Below are 20,733 nucleotides of genomic sequence, written 5' to 3'. Positions count from 1 at the left end.
TGCTTAACATTATTTCACCACATATCAAAAGCACTATATAATCATAAAATAATAAATGAAAAATCATGCTTTATATTCCAGCAGAATAAACTAATATCAAGTTCTGGAACTAAGCCTAGTGATAGATCCAAGTGCAAACATTAACTATGATTTTATTATATTTGTTACCAAAAGAAGGCAAAGGCACAAGAATTATCTTTTGTCTTACATTCCTTTCTACCAGAACACTTACTGATTTAACAACAGAGAGTGCTACTGGCAAATACATTAGTTGATGAGGCTTTGTTCTGTATCTTTTAAAAGATTGGCTTTCATATAGTTCAAAGTGAAGAAACAACTGTGTTGTTTTTAAGAAAAAGTGGCAAAAATTTGGCAAATAAAACTGATGAAAAATAGACCAAGCATCTCCCTATTAATATCAAAGAACTTCTGTCAAAATTGGAAGGACTAAAGAAGAGATAGGCTTAACCCCTTAGGTTTGCAGACATTGGAGAATAGGACAGGAGAATAATTTGCTCACAGTGGTGGGTTGAAATTTTGTTTATGAATTGTAAGGATCCCTGCTACCAAATCACATTCTCATCAGCAAATAGTGAAAATCCAAGTATTTCTTTGAAAAAATAGCGCTCTATCTCAGCGTATGTGTGAACGATTTCTACCTTGCTAAAATGAAAAATATATTTTTAAGAATCACTGTGACCAGTGTGCTCTTTCTCAATGCCCCTTTTCTCGTGATATGTGTTTTATGCTATTTGCAGTGGATTTAATATATGGGGACCAGATCTTTGATCCTGCTACTTCTGCTTTGCACCATTCCAGCAGATCAAAGGGGATTTGAAGGAAGAGATGAGGAAATTTGAGTACAAGGTCAAAAAAGAGGGAAGGCAGAAGGGTAATGAAAATAAGAACATGTAGTGACACAGAAGCGCAATAACTTGACTTAATTTTTAAAAAACGAAATATAATCAACTATCCCAAATGACGCACAACCAGGCCATTATTGGTTGACTGATTTTCTTGTAGGAGACAGAGCAGAGATGAGGTATCTGAAGGAGAGTGTAGTGGCCTTGTGTAATTCATGAAGGCTGTTCCATGCATAATAGGACAGCAATAGCAAATATTTCCCTGCCTTCCTATTTCTTAATGGCCAACAATCTGCATCAAAATTCAGGCTGCTCTGGACTAATTCTTACTATCTTTGCACACAACAATGCTCCACACTATCAAAAAGGACTTAAGTGATTCTTGAAGTGCTTACTACCATCCTGTGGGTTGTTTTTTTTCATAGAGCACCTCCATATAGAATTTGAAGATGCTCTTGTCAGCTCTCCAAAGAATACTGGCTGAAGCCCTTCCTTCTTTGACCACGTTTAACCTGTAAATGATCATTGATGTCCTTTAATTGGGAGAAAGCTTGAGCAACACTGTGCAAGACAGACAAATCGAAAGAGTGTCTAGACCAAGAAAAGCAGGTGAACCAAAAAGAAAATTATTTGTTTTCAGTGTTTCTAGTGACAAGCCTTTCCATGTGTCTCAGATCTGAACTACCAATTTGCATTTACTGTTCAAATGCAGACAACTTATTTTCCAATTTTATTGTTCTCAGTTTATAAGATGCGTTTCAGCATTGGGACCGAGTCACGTGGGATTTTATTTCATACAAATATCACAGTTCCATTAGAAACTTTATCACTTCTTCTGCAGGTGTTTTGCTAGAAGCCACTGTGTACAGCTAAATTAGACTGAGATTAAAACTGTAAAAGCTAACTAAAACATACACTTTTGCATAATGAGCAATTAAACAATCCTTTTCTGGTAACAGTTGCACCAGACATTTTCACAATATGTAAGTTTGAAGGAAAATTGCTCACTCATAAGGATAGGTTCCTTTTCTGTAAAAAAATTTAAATGTGGACATTGTCAGAAAATTGACTAATGGCAATTTCTTATTAAATAGATTTCACCTCTGTTTTTTCAGAGTCATATTTACAAAGTTTACTGACAAAAATACATTTTACTACTTTTTTAACTTTGTTAGCCCTGCCAAACCAGCACACCTCTGAAAGAATGAGCTGGATTGACATTATCTTCAGCAAACTGTTAATGAAGTTCCAAATGCAGAATCTTACCAGTCATAATGCACAAGCTTATAAGAACCTAGCTTTACTGTTAAGCACAATTTTACTCTGAAAAATTATTGTGTCGGAATGGCATCGTGAGATGTCTTTTAGCCAGTGACCATTTTTTTAACATATGATCATTATGGCCAAACCATCATTTTAAAAAGATGAAAAAATATTAGAAAATGGTTTCAATGATTTATAGCTAGAGTTGCCAGTCTTTAAAGAAGTCATGCTGAATACTTTCATCACTATTGCCGTTCTTACAGTGGCCACAATGTGCTACACACTATACAAACATGAAAGGCAGCAGCATCTGTAATCTATGGAGCTTACACTTTAAAAAGACCAAATACAAAAAGCCTTTTCCCATGGGCAGGATGTGACTGTGCAAATTCTGATACCAAAAGAATATTAAAAAATGTAAAGACAAACAGACTTTTCCCAAGTCTGTTTTCCCAAGTCTGTTTCCCCTTGCCAGTTGTAGAATTCTCAGTAGAAGAAGCCTTGAGTTGGGATTTCAAAGGAGAGAAGGCAGGAGATGGGTCATAAAACAACAGCCATCCTCTCAGCATCTCATTTACTAATCTTGACAGGTATCTATCTTCCTATGGCAGGACAATTCCAAAGAAAAGAAAGAAGCTTGTGATTATGCTAAGGGTGCCTTTGCTGTTCCCCATAGCATTTTATTGACAAGGCTTTGACAACAATTAATCAAACATCCATAAGAATAAATATCTAATCTTACACTATGAGCTGACTCATCAAACTTCAAGATTCATTTGACTCTTAGATTCATACATTTTAAAGCCAAAAGGAACCATCTAATCATGATCATCTAGTCTGACCTGCTGCATAACACTGGCCAAAGAACTTCACCCAATAATCTCTTCATCAAAGCCATAACTTCTGCTTGAGCTATACCATAATTGTTAGAATGATATCTAGTCTTGATTTAAAGATATCAAGTGATGAAAAATCCACCACATCCCTATATAAACTGTTCCAATGATTAATTACTTTCACTGTTAAAAAATTGAGCCTTATCTATAGTCTGAATGTATCTAACTTCAACTTCCAAACTATTGGTCGGTGACCGTTTCAAGCCTTGTTTCTGGGCAATTGTCTTAGCTTTCTTTAGGAATATGGTGTCAAGAAGCTCCTGTCCTCTGATTCTACATCACTTCTAAATAGCATCAGAAAGTTTTGTAGAGTAGTAAGCAACTTTTATTTTTTTCTTTAATAAATGATACGCAAGATATATGTTTAACAATACTACTTGGTCATCTGCTTCTTATGTATCCAATCCTCTGTCCTTTGTCTGTTTAGATTATAAACCTTACAAGGTCCCAGAACTAGACAAAAGAAAGGTTAGCCCAACAGAGAGATGCCACTGCTAGACACCTTTCAGGATTCTGAAGCCATCCCATCCAGCACAGACAAACTATCCAACTCTTCTGACGTGGGAGTTTGTATAGAAAGAAGGAAGTGGACAACGTCTACTTCTCAGAAAGTCAGCTAGTACATGCCAGATACTTTGTAAATAATAAATTGCTTTGATGCTGTTGAAGAGTAAACAATTGTTTGAGCCTTGTTGTAAAGGATATTGTAAATGTGTACTCAGATATATAAACAAGGAGAGAGCATTCTAGAATTGCAAACCCTTTTTCAGAGAAAGCACTGATTTCCATCCTAGATGAGAACATAGAAGAGTTAGCAGTTCCAGTTTTACCCATCTTAAATGTTACTGTGGGGCATTCAGTAATAGTGCCCTGAGGCAAATTGTCATACATTTTACAAGGCTTTATATTCAAATATAAAAACCCTGATACATACTTGCTAGATAAACAGCAACAGAGACAAGGCATGACTTATTTTTGAAGCTGAAGCACCTGGAGCTGTTATGTTGCTACTGTCTTCAACAGCAACAATTTGTGAGTGGGAGGCCCGATATAAAGTTGTGGTGATGCAGCCTCATGGTCATCCAAAGATCACTGTGCAGAGTTCTGAATCCAGATGGTGAAATACAGGAAACTTTTGTTTAACTAAATCTATAAATAATCATACCATAATAAAGCCAAAGACATCCCATGAGGAGAAATACAGCCTTGATGTCTCTTTTTCTATCTCTATTTGAAATTCTGATAAAGTTAGGTTCCTTCACTGATGTTGGACACATGATTACTAGTCAGCTTTGGAAAGAATAATTCCATTAGGCATGGAGCGCATGAGGCCTTCAGCTAATATATGTATTGATTAACATTTGAGAATCATCTGATGAACCCACAGCTGGGGGGTAGATTTTCATAAGTGTTAAGCTCCCATGTAGGCATATAAATGAAGTGATCAGATTTTCAAAGATGCTCAGTACCTATCAACTCGTATTGAAAGCAGTAAGTGCTGCTAGGGGCTAAGCATTTTCGAAAATCTGGCCAATTATTTAAATGGTGAAATGAGAACCACAGGGTGCTAAGATCCCTAACGGCTCCAAAATGTCTCCCCCCTCCTGCCCTCAATCAACTGATACGTATGCCCCCACAGCAAAAGGCAAGTATCAGTCCAGGGGATGAAGACTGCGTTTGTGCAATATGAACATTTGTATGAAAGGGTAAAGACGGATGTTTTAAAAGGGGATAGCTCCACAGACGAATATTTATAAGCTGCAGCCTGTAATAAGCATGATCTAAGTGTGAAAAAGATGTTACTTCTATAATTACAGACAAAGCATTGCTCCTGAACATTTGAATTTCCAAATACTTTTTTAGTTCCTTACAGACTTGTGATAGTTTGATAACTAAACGTCCCTTCTCCCAGGAAATCCTGTTTATCTGCAGTGCCTTTTATTAATCAGGCCCATGCAACATGGTATCTTTTTATCCCTTTAAGCATACCACTTTAGTTCAATTATTAGAAATTACTCTAAGTATACCAAGCAGCCACCATATCGTTTCACTTAAAAGTGAGTCTGGTTTCACAGATTTCACTGGGTGAAAAAATGAGGGCCAGTTTCCATTTTACACTAATCTTGGCCTATTTTCCTGTAATTTTTGTTTTCACTGTTCCCTTACCCCTCACCTTCTCATTAATCATTTTTTTTCATCTTTTCTGGCAGCTGAGAGAAACTCATTCAGCCTAATGCCATGTCTGCTTATGACATTAGCAGCAGGAAAAGTCAGTACTTGTTGGTGAAGACACGGCTGTTGCTCTTCAGTTTTGTAAAGTGGCATGTACATTTCTGATACTACACAAGTGCTTTAATAACATTTACCTTGTTTCAGGAGCAATGGGGTTCTGATAATTAGAATTCAATCTGACTTTTTGAGGCTTAAGGTAATTTCACTCATATAGATTTTATTTAATCATCTAAAATGTTTCCAGTGGCTATTGAAGATTCATAGAATCATAGAATATCAGGGTTGGAGGGGACCTCAGGAGGTCATCTAGTCCAACTCCCTGTTCAAAGCAGGACCAATCCCCAACTAAATCATCCCAGCCAGGGCTTTGTCAAGCCTGACATTAAAAACCTCTATGGAAGGAGGTTCTACCACCTCCCCAGGTAACCCATTCCAGTGCTTGACCACCCTCCTAGTGAATGAAATAGTTTTTCCTAATATCCAACCTAAACCTCCCCCACTGCAACTTGAGACCATTACTCCTTGTTCTGTCACCTGGTACCACTGAAAACAGTCTAGATCCATCCTCTTTGGAACCCCCTTTCAAGTAGTTGAAAGCAGCTATCAAATTCTCCCTCATTCTTCTCTTCTGCAGACTAAACAATCCCAGTTCCCTCAGCCTCTCCTCATAAATCATGTGCTTCAGCTCCCTAATCATTTTTGTTGCCCTCTGCTGGACTCTCTCAATTTTTCCACATCCTTCTTGTAGTGTGGGGCACAAAACTGGACATAGTACTCCAGATGAGGCCTCACCAATGTCGAATAGAGAGGAATGATCACGTCCTTTGATCTGCTAGCAATGCCCCTACTTATAAGCCCAAAATGCTGTTAGCCTTCTTGGCAACAAGGGCACACTATTGACTCATATCTAGCTTCTAGTCCACTGTAACCCCCAGGTCCTTTTCTGTAGAGCTGCTGCCTATCCATTTGGTCCCTAGTCTGCAGCAGTACATGGGATTCTTCCGTCCTAAGTGCAGGACTCTGCACTTGTCCTTGTTGAACCTCATCAGATTTCTTTTTGCCCAATCCTCCAATTTGTCTAGGTCCCTCTGTATGCTATCCCTACTCTCCAGTGTATCCACCACTCCTCCCAGTTTAGTGTCATCTTCAAACTTGCTGAGGGTGCAGTCCACACTATCCTCTAGATCATTAATGAAGACATTGAACAAAACAGCCCTAGGACTGACCCTTGGGGCATTCCGCTTGATACCGGCTGCCAACTAGACATGGAGCCATTGATCACTACCCCTTGAGCCCGACGATCTAGCTCGCTTTCTATCCGCCTTATAGTCCATTTATCCAGCCCATACTACTTTAACTTGCCAGCAAGAATACTTCTTCACCAAGATCCCTTGTAGACATTGAATTTGAGAGTAATATTGTTTGGCATGTATTATTAATTCCAGTCTTTTCTTGCTTAGTAATTAAAAAAAAAAAGACATAAATCCACCTTGTATATAAAAATCTAAGATTTTTGCTATAGCTATTTATTCAAATTGTTCACCTTTTTCCTGGATACGTCTCTTAATATTAAAAGTATTTTTTTAAAGTTTCCATGTACTATAACATTATGCAGGATTTTTACATACCCCTACTTCCTTATCCCTGCCATATCAGTAGCTTATTATTTAATTTAATAAATAGAAATATATACAATCAGGACAAATAATTTCAGTTAAACTTGGCCAAACCAAAGCAGTGAGTTATAGAGTATGTAATTTGTTAAATCTGCAATTTCAGCTTAATTCAAAGGGAAGCAGAGTAGTTTAATGTGTTATTTTTCCCCCAGGCTAATGTTACTGAATAAATTTCTAAATAAATTTCTACAAACTGAGTCACTTCAAAAGTATTCTACAGTTTTACATCATAGTCTTTCCTATAGTTCATCCCTTCACAAAAAATTAACCACATTCACACAGTTCTTTTCTCCTATATTGAAGATTACATTTTAACACACGAACGCACACACACCCTTTATAAGAACATTAAAGTTGCAAAGTTGTCTCTACAATTATATTTTATTTTTAACAGACTAGGCTTACCCATTTTAAGTTAAAGGAAAAGTACATTGGCAAGTTTTTTTTCATTAATGGAAATCAAATAAAATAGAGATGACACACTCAAGACAAGCAGTAAGTATTTATGTACCAAAGAAAATCCATTAAAAAATATTTAAGTTGCAAAGTCAAGCATTCGAAAGTGAGGAAATGCCTGGTTTATATTTGCCCATTCAACCTCAATTCTTCTGCTGAGCATCCATCTTGTGCACTGAGTGAGGCAAGGGTATTATGGAAAAAATAGTATGTTATCATATGATTAAAGACTGTATTGTAATTTATGTGCTCAAGGAACTGTCAACCTAGCATTACCAACCAACCTAACACATTGACTTATAAAACACCTCTCCACAACACTGCAGCAGCAACAGAGAACAGCAGGATGCTAATAACCCGTCCTAACACACACACTCTGAATTATCTCCTGGGTAAGAAGACTGTTTAACTTTTAGTTCCATTCCCTTCTCAACAGCTTTCTTGGGAAGGCAGATGAGGGGGGTCCAATCTGCCATCTAACCCTGAGCACAGGGTTAGAGGGCAGATTGCAAGCAGCTTGCCTTCATCCCTATTCTTTGCTTGCAGTGGGACTAAATTGCTACATACATATGCCGGACTTGTCCTTTAACCATGGTTGGTGTCTAGGCTAGGGAAATCCCTTATGGACACTCTCTCTACTGCTGAAGAGTATTGAGTATGAATATGACAACCCCTAAGGTTGTCTCCAGGATAATTCAGAAAAGGAGAGGGGGTTTAGACATAATCTTGCTGGTCTGTTAGAAGATGAAGGGGCATGATGGTTCTTGAAGAGCCCAGGAGGATGTTTGGGATTCCCCTCCCATCTTCTAAAGGTAATTATTGGGAGTAGAGTTTAAAATCTTCTGGATTACACCATTACCCCATCCACATTGCATCAAAGAAATAAGAACGCCAAATCCAGCGGTGAAAGTAAGCCGGTACGGGCCAGTACTCTGTACCAGTAAGAACCCGCACAGGCCCACACCCAGCCCACATTAAAGCGCTAACGTGGCAGCGCTTTAATGTCCCTGCCCCTTTTGCCTCCCCTGTCAGCAGCTCTGCCAGTACAGACCTTACCAGCAGGGCTGCCGATGGCGGGGAAAGGAAGAAAGGAAGGTGTAGCAATGTTAAGGCGCTGCTGCAGCAGCACTTTAAGGATGATCCTTTGCCGCGGCAGTGCTCTAAGGATTCTCAAAGAGCTGCCGCAGCAAAGGACCATCCTTAAAGTGCTGCCCCTTCCCCCCGTCGGCAGCCCTGCTGGTAGGGTCCATACCAGCAGAGCCGCTGACAGGGGAGGCAAAAGGGCAGGGACATTAAAGCACTGATGGTCCTTTGCTGCAGCAGCACTTTAACATTGGGGCAAAGGGAGCAGCTTCCCTGGGGCCAGTGATTTAAAAGGGCCCGGGACTCCAAACCCTCTAAATCAACATGGGAGCCCCGGGCAGCGCGGGACAGGCGGTCTGGAAGGGCTGGCTGGGGGATGCTGATCCCTTCCGCCTGAGGCCAGAGCCACCCCGCCCCATACCGGTAAGTGTCCTCGGTTACTTTTACCCCTGCCCAAATCCTATGCACCCCCAATGGCTGCCAGCAACTTATATGCAGTATTGTTGTAGTCATGTCGGCCCCAGGATATTAGACAGACACGGTGGGTGAGGTAATATCTTTTAAAAGAGACCCACCTTGTCTCTCTAGTAAATTATATGTGATTCTGATAGACAGGAAACTTCTACGGGAGTCTGCATAAGTAGTACACCTCTACCTCACTATAACGCTGTCCTTGGGAGCCAAAAAATCTTATGGTGTTATAGGTGAAACCGTGTTATATTGAACTTGCTTTGATCCACTGGAGTGCACAGCCGCCCCCTCCCCCCAGAGCACTGCTTTACCGCGTTATATCCAAATTCGTGTTATATTGGGTGGCATTATATCGAGGTAGCGATGTATTGTAAGACATTGCTAATATTTAAAATCAGCAATAGGAGACCTATATTGTATTAGCATCAGGAAATAATTAGCCACCTATGTCTTCTCATACCGACTGTAGGATATTAGGCTCCTAACACTATATAAATCTAAAAATTAATCAAACGAAGATGTTTCTATTCATGTTTGGCTTGATTAATCCTCCCAAGCAACCACAACCACCAAAAAGCACATAACTGGTTTTTGACTACCAAAATTGTTTTATGTTGACATTATTTGATAGTCAACCATATTCACACTTCAAAAACTTGTCATATTGCTTTAAAAATACTTTGAGTCTGGATGTATGTCAACATATTTCCTATAGCTATGAGATCATTCGAAAAAGTAGTACATGGCACCAATGGATACAGAAACAAAATACTTGGCCTCTTTTGTTGTCACCTTCTTTTTGCACTATTATAATGTTTAAAAGTTAGACTATGATAAGAGAGAGAAAATTCACCTTTAAAGCCTGTGCCATGTTTAACTCATCACATTGTACCTCAGACCCCGTCTACATTAGACACTTCTACTGGCAAAGCACTGTTATTTGGGGCAAGCCTCAACTTTAAATTCCCAGTTCCTCAGTTATCACCTTTCTTGGATAGACACCTATCTCTCTCTCTTTCTCTTCCCCCAACCAGGATTATTCCAGTCTGCAAAGTTCACTGTTTACAGTGTAATATTCCCAGAAAGTCACACTGCCTCAACAGGCCCGAGTATGTGCTCTGCTTTCTTTCCAGAGGCTATGAACAGCATGATGGCCTGCAGTTATAAGTTATCACACAGCTCTTAACAAGCAAGCACATTTATTCTTAAGGAGAAAGCACTGCAGAAAAAACATATTAAAAATGATAAAAAAAAAACTTACATGGAATCATGGAAATGTGGGATTGAGAAGGGACCTCGATAGGTCATACAGTCCAGGCCCCTTCGCTGAGCAGGACTAAGTATTATCCAGACATCCCTGACAGGTGATTGTCTAACCTGTTCTTAAAAACCTCCAGTGACGGAGATTCCACAACCTCTGTAGGTAATTTGTTTCAGGGCTTAACTACCCTTACAATTAGGAAGTTTTTCCTAATATCTAACGTAAATCTTCCATGCTGAAATTTAAGCCCATTACTTCTTGCCCAATCCCCAGTGAATAAGAAGTACAATTTATCACTCTCCTCTTTAAAACCACATTTTATGCAATTGAAGACTATTATCAGGTCCTGTTCCCCACCCCCAAGTCTTCTCTTCTCCAGACTAAACAAACTCATTTTTTTCAATGTCTCTAAGGTCATGTTTTCTGCACCTTGAACCATTTTTGTTGCTTTCCTCTGGACTTTCTCCGATTTATCCACATCTTTCCTCAAATGCGGCACCCAGAACTGGACATAATACTCCAGTTGAGGCCTAAGCAGTGCAGAGTAGAGTGGAAAAATTCCTTCTCACATCTTGCTTAAAACACTCCTGTTAATACAACCCAGAATTATGTTTCCCATTTTTTACAAACTTACATTGTTGACTCAAATTTAGCTTGTGATCCACTATAACCCCCCGATCCTTTTCTGTAGTACTTCTTCCTAGGCAGTCATTTCCCATTTTGTATTTGTGGAACTGATTATTCCTCTCTAAGTGTAGTACTTTGCATATGTCCTTCTTGAATTTCATCCTATTTATTTCAGACCATTTCTCCAGTTTGTCAAGATCATTTTCAATTCTAATCCTATCCTCGAAAGCACTTGCAATCCTACCTCCCCAAGGCTTGGTATCATCTCCAATTTCCAAACTTTATTAGCATACTCTCTATGCCATTATCTAAATCATTTATGAAGATACTGAATTGAACTGGACCCAGGACAGATCCCTGTAGGATCCCATTGACATGCCCTTCCAGCTTCACTGTGAATCATTGATAACTACTTTCTGAGTACTGTTTTCCAACCAGTTTTGCACCCCCTTATAGTAGGTTTGTCTAGGCTGTATTTCCGTAGATTCTTTATGAGAAGGTCATGTGAGACAGTATCACAAGCCTTACTAAATTGAGATGTGTCACATCTACTGCTTACCCCAATGAAAAGGCTTGTTACCCTCTCAAGGAAGGATATTAGGTTGGTGTGACATGATTTAGCTTCACTGTGAATCATTGATAACTACTTTCTGAGTACTGTTTTCCAACCAGTTTTGCACCCCCTTATAGTAGGTTTGTCTAGGCTGTATTTCCGTAGATTCTTTATGAGAAGGTCATGTGAGACAGTATCACAAGCCTTACTAAATTGAGATGTGTCACATCTACTGCTTACCCCAATGAAAAGGCTTGTTACCCTCTCAAGGAAGGATATTAGGTTGGTGTGACATGATTTGCTCTTGAAAAATATCCATGTTGACTGTTACTTATCACTGTAATGGTGTATGCATACCCTGTCACCAGGGCTGGTGCAACCATTTAGCGCTGGCATTTGGGGGGCACCATTTTCTTCAGCCGCAACTGCAGCAGCCGGATCTTCGGCCGCCCTGGTTGCCAAAGGCATTTAGGCGGAGGGAGCTGGGGCAGGGGAGGGCCGCCTGCAGCAAGTAAGGGGGTGGGGAGCCGCATGCAGGGGAACTCCCTGCTCCAGCTCACACCTGCCCCGCCTCCTCCCCGAGCACGCCGTGGCCGCTTCACTTCTCCCGCCTCCCAGGCTTGCGGCGCCTAAGCTGATTGGTGCCATAAGCCTGGGAGGCAGGAGACATGAAGCAGCCACGGTGTGCTCAGGGAGGAGGCAGGGCAGGGGTGAGCTGCTTCACTTCTCCCGCCTCCCAGGCTTGCAGCACCAATCAGCTTAGGCTCCACAAGCCTGAGAGGCAGGAGAAGTGAAGCGGCCATGGCGTGCTCGGGGTGCTCGTGTGCAGAGCAGGGGTTAGCTGGGGCAGGGGGTGCCTCGGGGCAGGGGGTGCCTCAGGGCAGAGGGTGGGGAGCTGCCACAAGGTGGGTGCCTCAGGGCAGAGGGGAGAAGCTGCCACGTGGGGTGGGCGCCTCAGGGCGGGGGTGCAAGGGGGGGAGGGCGCAAGGTGGAAGTTTTGCCTAAGGCGCGAAACATCCTTGCATTGGCACTGCCTGTCTCCTGTCGGGGTGGACAGTGGGTGTGCTGACAATGCGATTACTGTCTACCAGACTGTCTTGTGCCTCACCATGATGAGGTCCAAGGGTCAGAATCAATACAGCAGCTTTTGAGTTCAGGGCAGCATGACATAGTGACAAGAGTCAATACAGTAGTCCCTGAGTTCAGGGGAGTGTGGCCTAGTGGCCAGCATCAATACTACAGGGATAGCGTGACTTACTAGCCAGAGCCAATATAGTAGCTCCTGAGTTCAGGGCAGCATGTCCTAGTGGCCAGATTCAATAACATGGCCCTCGAGTGCTGGATAGCGTGGCCTAATGGCCAGAGTCCATATAGCCACCCTCAGGAACAGGGCTGTGTGGCCTCGTGGCCAGTACCCAAGGGGCTGCCACCAGGAAGGAAGCAGTCCAGTAAGGGGGGACCTGGGCCCACCCGAGTCCACCAGAACCAAACCCAGGGCCTTAACAGTGATGGAGTGGTCTGCCACTGAGTCAGCTGGGAATCCCACCAAAACATGCTGATCTCATATGGGTGGGAGTTACCACTCATTCACCCTCCCTGGGTCACTTCCTACTATGCTTCCTGAAGCTGCAGTCAATAGGGGCATCGAGGTCTCCGGTCTCCTCAGTGCAGATAATTCCTTGAGGCACCGTTGGCCACAGATCTCCTCTCTGGATCTTGGGATCTCTGGCTCCTGCAGGCAAGGGTTGTGATGGCTCCTCAGCTGGAACCTCCACCAAAGGACCTTCCTCTCCAGCGGTCAACCCAGACTGAGCCTGGCTGCTTCCTTTTATACTAGCATAGCACTTGTAGCATGCCCAGTACAGTCTGAGGGGCGGGAATTCCTCTGCCCATAGTGTGGGGTTAATCCCGTCAGGCCCAGTGCAGGATATGCACACCCTGTCACAACCACTTTATTATTTTCTAAGTGCTTACAAATTGATTGTTTGATTAATTGTTCCATTACCTTTCTGGGTAATGAAGTTAAGCAAGCATACTAAAGAGCTTACCAAAGGGTTACTCCAACTACAACTGCCATCTCTGATAGGTTTCAATCCTTCAAAACCCATGATTAGGTTTTTCCCATGGTTTCAAGTTCATAATTGTCTCAGACTCAGAACTAGAACAACCATGAGTAGTTCAGTCTTTCCTTTACACAGCTTAGGCTTTTGATCTTAGCCTCATGCAACAGGGGATCAGCAGACATAGACCCACTCCTCAGGGTGTAGCTTCAAAAGGAATTTTGCAAATCTAGAGGGAATTTGGAGTCACCTCCCCCTGCATATTCCCCAGGAAAACCACTTAATACTTTTTGTTCCAGAAATCATTCTTGTCTGACATATTGTTCAGTATAGTCATTTGAACCCCCAGATCTCACATCTGTCAAAAGACATGTAAATTTAATTCAATTAGGTATCTCAAGGATATGGCAGGAAACTGCCGTATCACTTACAGTAACCACTATGCTCCAACAACATGTGACAATAGCCAACATCCTGGATGCCTCCAAATCAGGGTTCAGACCAGGCCACAGCACAGAGAAAACTCTAGTGGAGGGGGGAGGGATAGCTCAGTGATTTGAGCATTGGCCTGCTAAACCCAAGGTTGTGAGTTCAGTCCTTGAGGGGGCCATTTAGGGAACCGGGCTAAAGATCTGTCTTGGGATTGGTCCTGCTTTGAGCAGGGGGTTGGACTAGATGACCTCCTGAGGTCCCTTCCAACCCTGATGTTCTATGATTCTAAAAGACCTGTATTCCTCTAGTCATGTTCACTCTGCTGAACCAACACCAGTACTACAGGAAATTAGCTCTTGGATAAGAGCAGCTGGCACAAGCTGTATCTAGGCAAAATTGAAGTGATGCTGGTCAGAAAGGGGAACTGCTTCAAAGAACTGGCTAAGGCATTGTCTCCACCTTACATCAAAGTCATAAAGACCCCATTTGTTAAGGCTGCTTGAAGACTTGGAGTCCTGCTTGACTCTTCCCTAAGCTTCAATTACCAGGCTGCATCAGTTTTCAAAAATGCCTGCTTTTCCTTTCAGCTTTCTAAGACACTTGATGCCTTCCTCCCAGACAAGGTTTTGGACACAATAATCCATACATTTGTCAATATCAGACTGAATTACTGTTACTGCTTATATCACAAGTGGAATGTGAAGATGACACACAGACTTCTGCAGGTACGGGGTGGCTGGCAGACGTCTTCATGGTTTAGATCACCAGACGCACATCAAACCCATACTCAAATCACTCCAGTGGTTCCCAGTCAGCTTCCAATGCCAGTTTATGGTCTTGGTCCCAATTTTCAAAGCAATTATTGGATCAAGTCCCAGTTACATCAAAGACCAAATTTCGATCTATGATCCATTGTGACAGCTGCATTCCTTTGGGACTAGGCAGATCACAAAGACCAGGATGAAGCATGTGAGAGGTGGGGCCAAAGGATCCTCAACAGAGGGGGGGCCTAGCTATCAAACAATTTTCCAAAGAAGATCACATGGTTTCCAAATGAATGAGACATTTCCCCAGACTTTATTTTTTGTTAAATGTTGAACACTATGCAATTCCTTCCAGCCACCTATCAATAAAAATAACACTTCAGTAGAGAAAAATCTCAATTAGAGTAGAAGTGATACTAGTCTGACACTACAAGAGCTGTGGAGTAGCCTGCTATACCACGGCACAGCCCAAATCAAATCCTCTCTAAACCATAGCAACATTATTCTATTCAGTCCTTATGCTCATATGGCAATTCTTTTTGGAGAGCTCTTTGCATTAGAAATGAAGCCTTATTCAGCAGTAAAAAAAGAAAATAATTTCTGTCTCCAGTAATTCATGACGACTTAATTATGACTGTGAATAACACATTTCCCTACATCAGTATGTGAAGGGCACTAAAAGAGGACTTACCTAAATTCAAAGTATTGGTTGAAATTTCATTATAATTTAGAATCATTTATGTATGGTTTCTCCAGCATTTAATATTTTTAGAGGCCTCTCCAATTGTTTTCTTAAGGTTTAGTATTTCTAGGATTTGTGGTCCTCTTTGTTTTAAATAACTTGAAGAGTCACATTCAGTGAATTTTAAAAAAGCCATCCTACACATTAGTTACCAATTTCTACAGATATTCCTACTTTATGTTGATATCAAGTACTGTGCTCATGTTAGTCTTATCAAAATTATAAGGGATGCACAGAAAATAAATAATTGATATCATGCAGAAGGACAATTATTTGGGCTAAAACAATTCCTAGGGAGAATTTCTGTGTTTGTTTATTATGATTACAAAAAACTAGAAGGGAGGCTGTTCTAGATTTGATTTTGACAAATGGTCGGAAATAAATAGGATGAAATAAAGAAGGACATACGCAAGTATTACACTTAGAGAGGAATAATCAATTCCAAAAATACAAATTGGGAAGGAGTATTGCAGAAAAGGACCCGGGAGTTATAGTGGATCACAAACTAAATTTGAGTCAACAGTGTAATACTGTAAAAAAGGGAAAATATCATTATGGAGGAGTGTTGTAAGCCTGTAGCAGTGCATGGGATTCTTCCGTCCTAAGTGCAGGACTCTGCACATCTCCCTGTTGAATCTCATCAGATTTATTTTAGCCCAATCCTCTAATTTGTCTAGGTCACTGAACCCTATCCCTACCCTTCAGCATCTCTCTCTCTCTCCCTCCGGCTTAGTGTCATCCGCGAACTTGCTGAAGTACAATCCATCCAATCATCCAGATCATTAATGAAGATGTTGAACAAAACCAGCCCCAGGACAGACTACTGGGGCAGTTCGCTTGATACCGGCTGCCAACTAGACATTGAGCCCATTGATCACTACCTGTTGAGCCCTACGATCTAGCCAGCTTTCTATCCACTCTATAGTTCAATCATCCAATCCATACTTGTTTAACTTGCTGGCAAGAATACTATGGGAGACTGTAAAAGCATGCATCCGACAAAGTGGGTATTCACCCATGAAAGCTCATGCTCCAATACGTCTGTTAGTCTATAAAGTGCCACAGGACTCTTTGCTGCCTTATTGGAGACTGTATCAAAAGTTTTGCTAAAGTCTAGATATATCAAGTTCACTGCTTTCCCCATATCCACAGAGCCAGTTATCTCATCATAGAAGGCAATCAGGTTGGTCAGGCATGACTTGCCCTTGGTGAATCCATGTTGACTGTTCCTGATCACCTTACTCTCCTCCAAGTGCTTCAAAATGGATTCCTTGAGGATCCTTACTTTGAGTGGCTCCTGAAAGTGACCAGCACATCTCTCTTGCAGCGGTTTCTAGGCAGGGGGGTCAGGAGGTCTCGATGCTCCACCCTTGCTTGCAGGCGCTGCCCCCCAGCTCCCATTGGCCACAGTTCCTGGCCAATGGGAGCTGTGGAGTCAGCACTCGGGGCGGGGGCAGCACATGGAGACACTCTTGCCTCTGCCCAGGGGCTACAGGGATGTGCCAGTCACTTCTGGGTGTGATGCTGAGTCAGGACAGGTAAGGAGCCTGCCTTAGACCCGCTGCACCGCCAGATTTTTAGTGGCTAAAATCTCCCGGTTTGACTTCAGTAGCCTCCAGGAGATAGAGGGAGGGGGAGGAGTTTATCAGTGAAGGCCACAGACCCCATGGGGTACCCCCAGCAGTCCATGGACCCCAGTTTGAGAAATGCTGTCTCATAGCAACAATATATGGAGTCACATGGGGTTTTTGAGCACTAGCTGTTGTAGATCAAGTTGTACCCAGATTTGTTCACCTGTGCAAGTCAGTTACAGTGCATGGCCTTTATTAGCTTACTTATAACAGAGGGTAGTTTTAGTGGCTGAACATCGAAGCAGGTCATTATCCTATCCACCTTGCACAGCATAGGCTATGAGATGAGTCATAAGCAAAAGGAACAAAATAAGAATTAAAATAATATTTCTTTTAAGAATGCAATGTCATTATTCTTTCCTGAGCTTCTTAAATTATAATTCAACTCTAACTGACTTCCCGATCCTTCTTCTGCCACCTTAATACCGTATCTGAATTGTAAGTTATTCCTTGACTGTAAGAATTTCATTTTAAAATGTATTCACAGAAGACATGGCCAAGATGCCACATCTAATTTACAACATTTTCCTGGGGGCAGCGAAAAAATGGTTCTGAGTAACTGATGGAGCAAAATGGATTTGATTATATGTGAATGTTAAACACGACTTTACAGCAGAGCCACAATCAAACTATATTACTATTACTATTATGTCAGACTGATAATTCCTGCCAGAGTAATAGCGAATCTGAATGATTTATTTTGAACTGGGAGTATTTCTTTTCTGTCCTGCTATGTAGTCAAGTGTCCTGCTATGTAGTCAAATGTCTGGAACAGCAAACCGGGCCGAACCTGCAGATGCTGCAGTTAAACAAACTGTTCCAGCCCGCCAGCAAATTTCCCTGACAGGCTGCGTGCCAAAGGTTGCCGATTCCTGTTTTAGACAATACCTAATTTAGTTTATGTTTTATACTGCAGAATCCAGCCTCTCCACTAAACAATCCCGGCATGATTCAAGCCAAAACCTTCGAGGTTTACAACCACTCTGTGTGTAGACCTGAGTTTACTCTGACATTACTGTAATAAGGTCAGTCCACTAGACCCTGCCAAACAGTACTAGTTCTGTAGTGCCGTAGGTGTACATAGCACTTTACAGGCAGAAAAATAAGACGTTATTCTTGTTAAGCAGAACTTACAGTTTAGTGTTTACAATAACACACACTGAATAAACACATTAAATCATGATGGTGGGGCATAAATGAGAAGACAAAAGAAGATTGAGTGCATTTTTCACCCTAACCTGGGCTGGAGAGAAGATCTGAAAAGTTTTTCTTTTGCCCTCCCCATGACACTCATATGTATGGCTCCCTACCTCAGGTAAAATGGCACGTGCTAGAGACAGAGACTCCACAGAATATCCTTTGCCTAGGACAAGGTGCTTTGAACTAAGATCCAAAAAATCTACCAATTCCATTTTCACTTCCACTGAGCGTTGTTAGCATTTCTGCGTAGTTCACAACCCCCTGTTATTGGCCAAACTCTCATTTTTCCATCCCTGAAGGCAGGTACTTATCAGTTCCCCCACCCTATTCTACAAATAAGGCACCCTGAGAGGTTGCATAAAGTCATCTCAGGCACTATATCCAGGTCTCCAATACAATGAAGCCAAATCTCACCCACTCAGCCACAATGCCTTTCAAAATGAACATGCTTCCTATTCTAATCACTACAACACACACTGTTCCCAGAGACAGGAGAAGAACCCAGGAATTCTGAAATCCAACATTCCACTGCTATCTCAAAAAATAGTTACGTAACCCACTGTCAAAGTGTGATGTGTCCCCTCCCGGTAGGCGCTGGTTCACACAGAGGATAAAAGCCTACTTCTGCTACCAGTTTCTCCTTTCACACAAATGGAAGTGGTCCGTGTTGTGGCTTCACATCCTGCTGACCACCAATGCAGGAAAAAAATTGTGAATGATCATGTTATTAATGACTGTATCATACTACATATTTCCAAAGGGAGAGAATTAAGGTTGCATAAGCATCCTAACTTTTGAGAACTTGACTTTGCAACCTTAATGTAGTATATGCACCTCTAGGATCCCAGTTCTTACTTTAGAGTGAGGACCTTGAAATAATTGTAATTGTTGAAATTATTTTACATTGCAAAGCATTTTATTTAATGTCAATTGGAATATTGTATTAATATTGGCCTTATTGTGTGTCTGCATATTGAATAACATTGTCTGCTCCTGCAAGGACAGTGAGGGGCACTTGATTTTAGTGTGTGTTTGCAGGTGACAGAATGGTGTGGGGGATATTTTGCCTACATGTTCAGAGAGTGGGAGACCCTGCCTGTGTAAGCTCCAAATAGGTCAGAATTTCATTTAATAAATTTTTGTTTCAAGAAATCAAGCCTTATTGGTTGAAGATACAACATTAGCACTTATTGGTGGACTAGATGCTCCAGGACATTTCTTTTTAGCTACAGAGCCTCTCCAGTTTGAATCCAGCCCAGCTCAGTAGGTCTGCTCCCATCTAATGGATGTTTGGTGACCCCTACATGAGATGAGTTAGGTGAGTTAGGCTAGAGCTCTCATGTCACAAATTCATCCCCAAACTTTGTACTGAGCAGAAAGGCCAAGAAATGCATGAGCCTGTGTAGCGGGGTGGACCCCTGCTCCTGCCCTGAAAGGTTAAAAACAGAGGGCTGTAAGGGGAGTGGGCTGTGGCTGGAGAAAGCAGCTTTTAGGCTGGGCTGATTGGGGGAAGTGGCTGCAGCTGGGGCCACGCCCCAAGCAGACTCAGCTGGCCCTATAAAGGCAGAGAAGTCTCTCTCTGCATTCTGGGAGAGAAGGGCCTGGCTGCAGGGAGCTAGAGACAGGGTACCAGAGTGGAGCAGGGCTGGGGAAAGGCAGAGGAGCTGGGGAGCTCCAGCCTGGAAAGCCCCAGGCTGCGGTCTAGCAGAAGGCCAAGGAGTACTAGGGGTAGCAAAGGGCAGCCCAGGCGTAGGCCAAGGCAGCAGGTCCAAACCCTCCTTGCCCGTGATGAGTAGGCTGATACTGCAGTCTGCCCCAGGGAGTGGGCCTAGATGGTGACTGGCAGTAGCCTTATACTGAGGCAAGCTAGGAATAGTGGGTGGGGGGACCCTATGACTGAGGGGTTCCTGCCAAGGGGCAGCACCTAGAGAAAGGGGCACCGGGTCGAGGAGGGACACGGGCCAGAGGACAGGTGATCACTGGCCTTCAGAGGGCGCTCCGGAGGCTGCAAATTGAGCTAATTCCCTGAGTCACCAGCAGGAGGCCCTGCAGGGGTGAGTCCCCATGTCTACAGCCATGCACACTGAAGTACCTCTATTACCTTTAGAGGGTGCACCCTCCACAGATCAGGGTTGAGGCATGCTAGTAATACAGTGTATGTAAGCAGATGGCCATGCTATAACCCTATAGATAAACTAAGGGCTTCATTCACCAGGGCTTACAAGGTGACACTTTTCATCAACACTATATCCACACAATTGATTTTAAGATTAAGTTTATGGCTGTGCAAATTTGCATATATGCAAATTAAATCATTAAGCATTTTGCATAACATGTCACATAGAGCCATCTAAAACGTGGCAGCTATGGGAAGGATGTAGAACTGAGCAAAGGAGTCAGCTTAAGTTTGGGACTTCTTAAAAAGCCATATGGAGAATCTTTGAATAAAATTTTCAAAATGACTTAAGTTACTAAGCAACCTAAGTCCCATTTTCAAAAGTCTCTTAGGCACATATGAACCAA

At 42.2% G+C, this 20,733-nt stretch overlaps 1 protein-coding gene and 1 long non-coding RNA gene across 4 annotated transcripts in view; one reads left to right on the top strand and one right to left on the bottom strand.

The window, feature by feature from the left end:
* The window catches only part of SLC36A4 (solute carrier family 36 member 4), a 226,010-nt gene that overhangs the window by 89,362 nt on the left and 115,915 nt on the right, over positions 1-20,733 (bottom strand). The gene's annotated exons all lie outside the window — the stretch shown is intronic.
* Positions 1-20,733, top strand: part of LOC127046001 (uncharacterized) — a 73,630-nt gene that overhangs the window by 46,479 nt on the left and 6,418 nt on the right. The gene's annotated exons all lie outside the window — the stretch shown is intronic.

Source organism: Gopherus flavomarginatus, chromosome 1 (assembly GCF_025201925.1).
Source record: "Gopherus flavomarginatus isolate rGopFla2 chromosome 1, rGopFla2.mat.asm, whole genome shotgun sequence".
Lineage (NCBI taxonomy): Eukaryota > Metazoa > Chordata > Testudines > Testudinidae > Gopherus > Gopherus flavomarginatus.
This window is presented reverse-complemented; position numbering and strand designations above follow the sequence as displayed.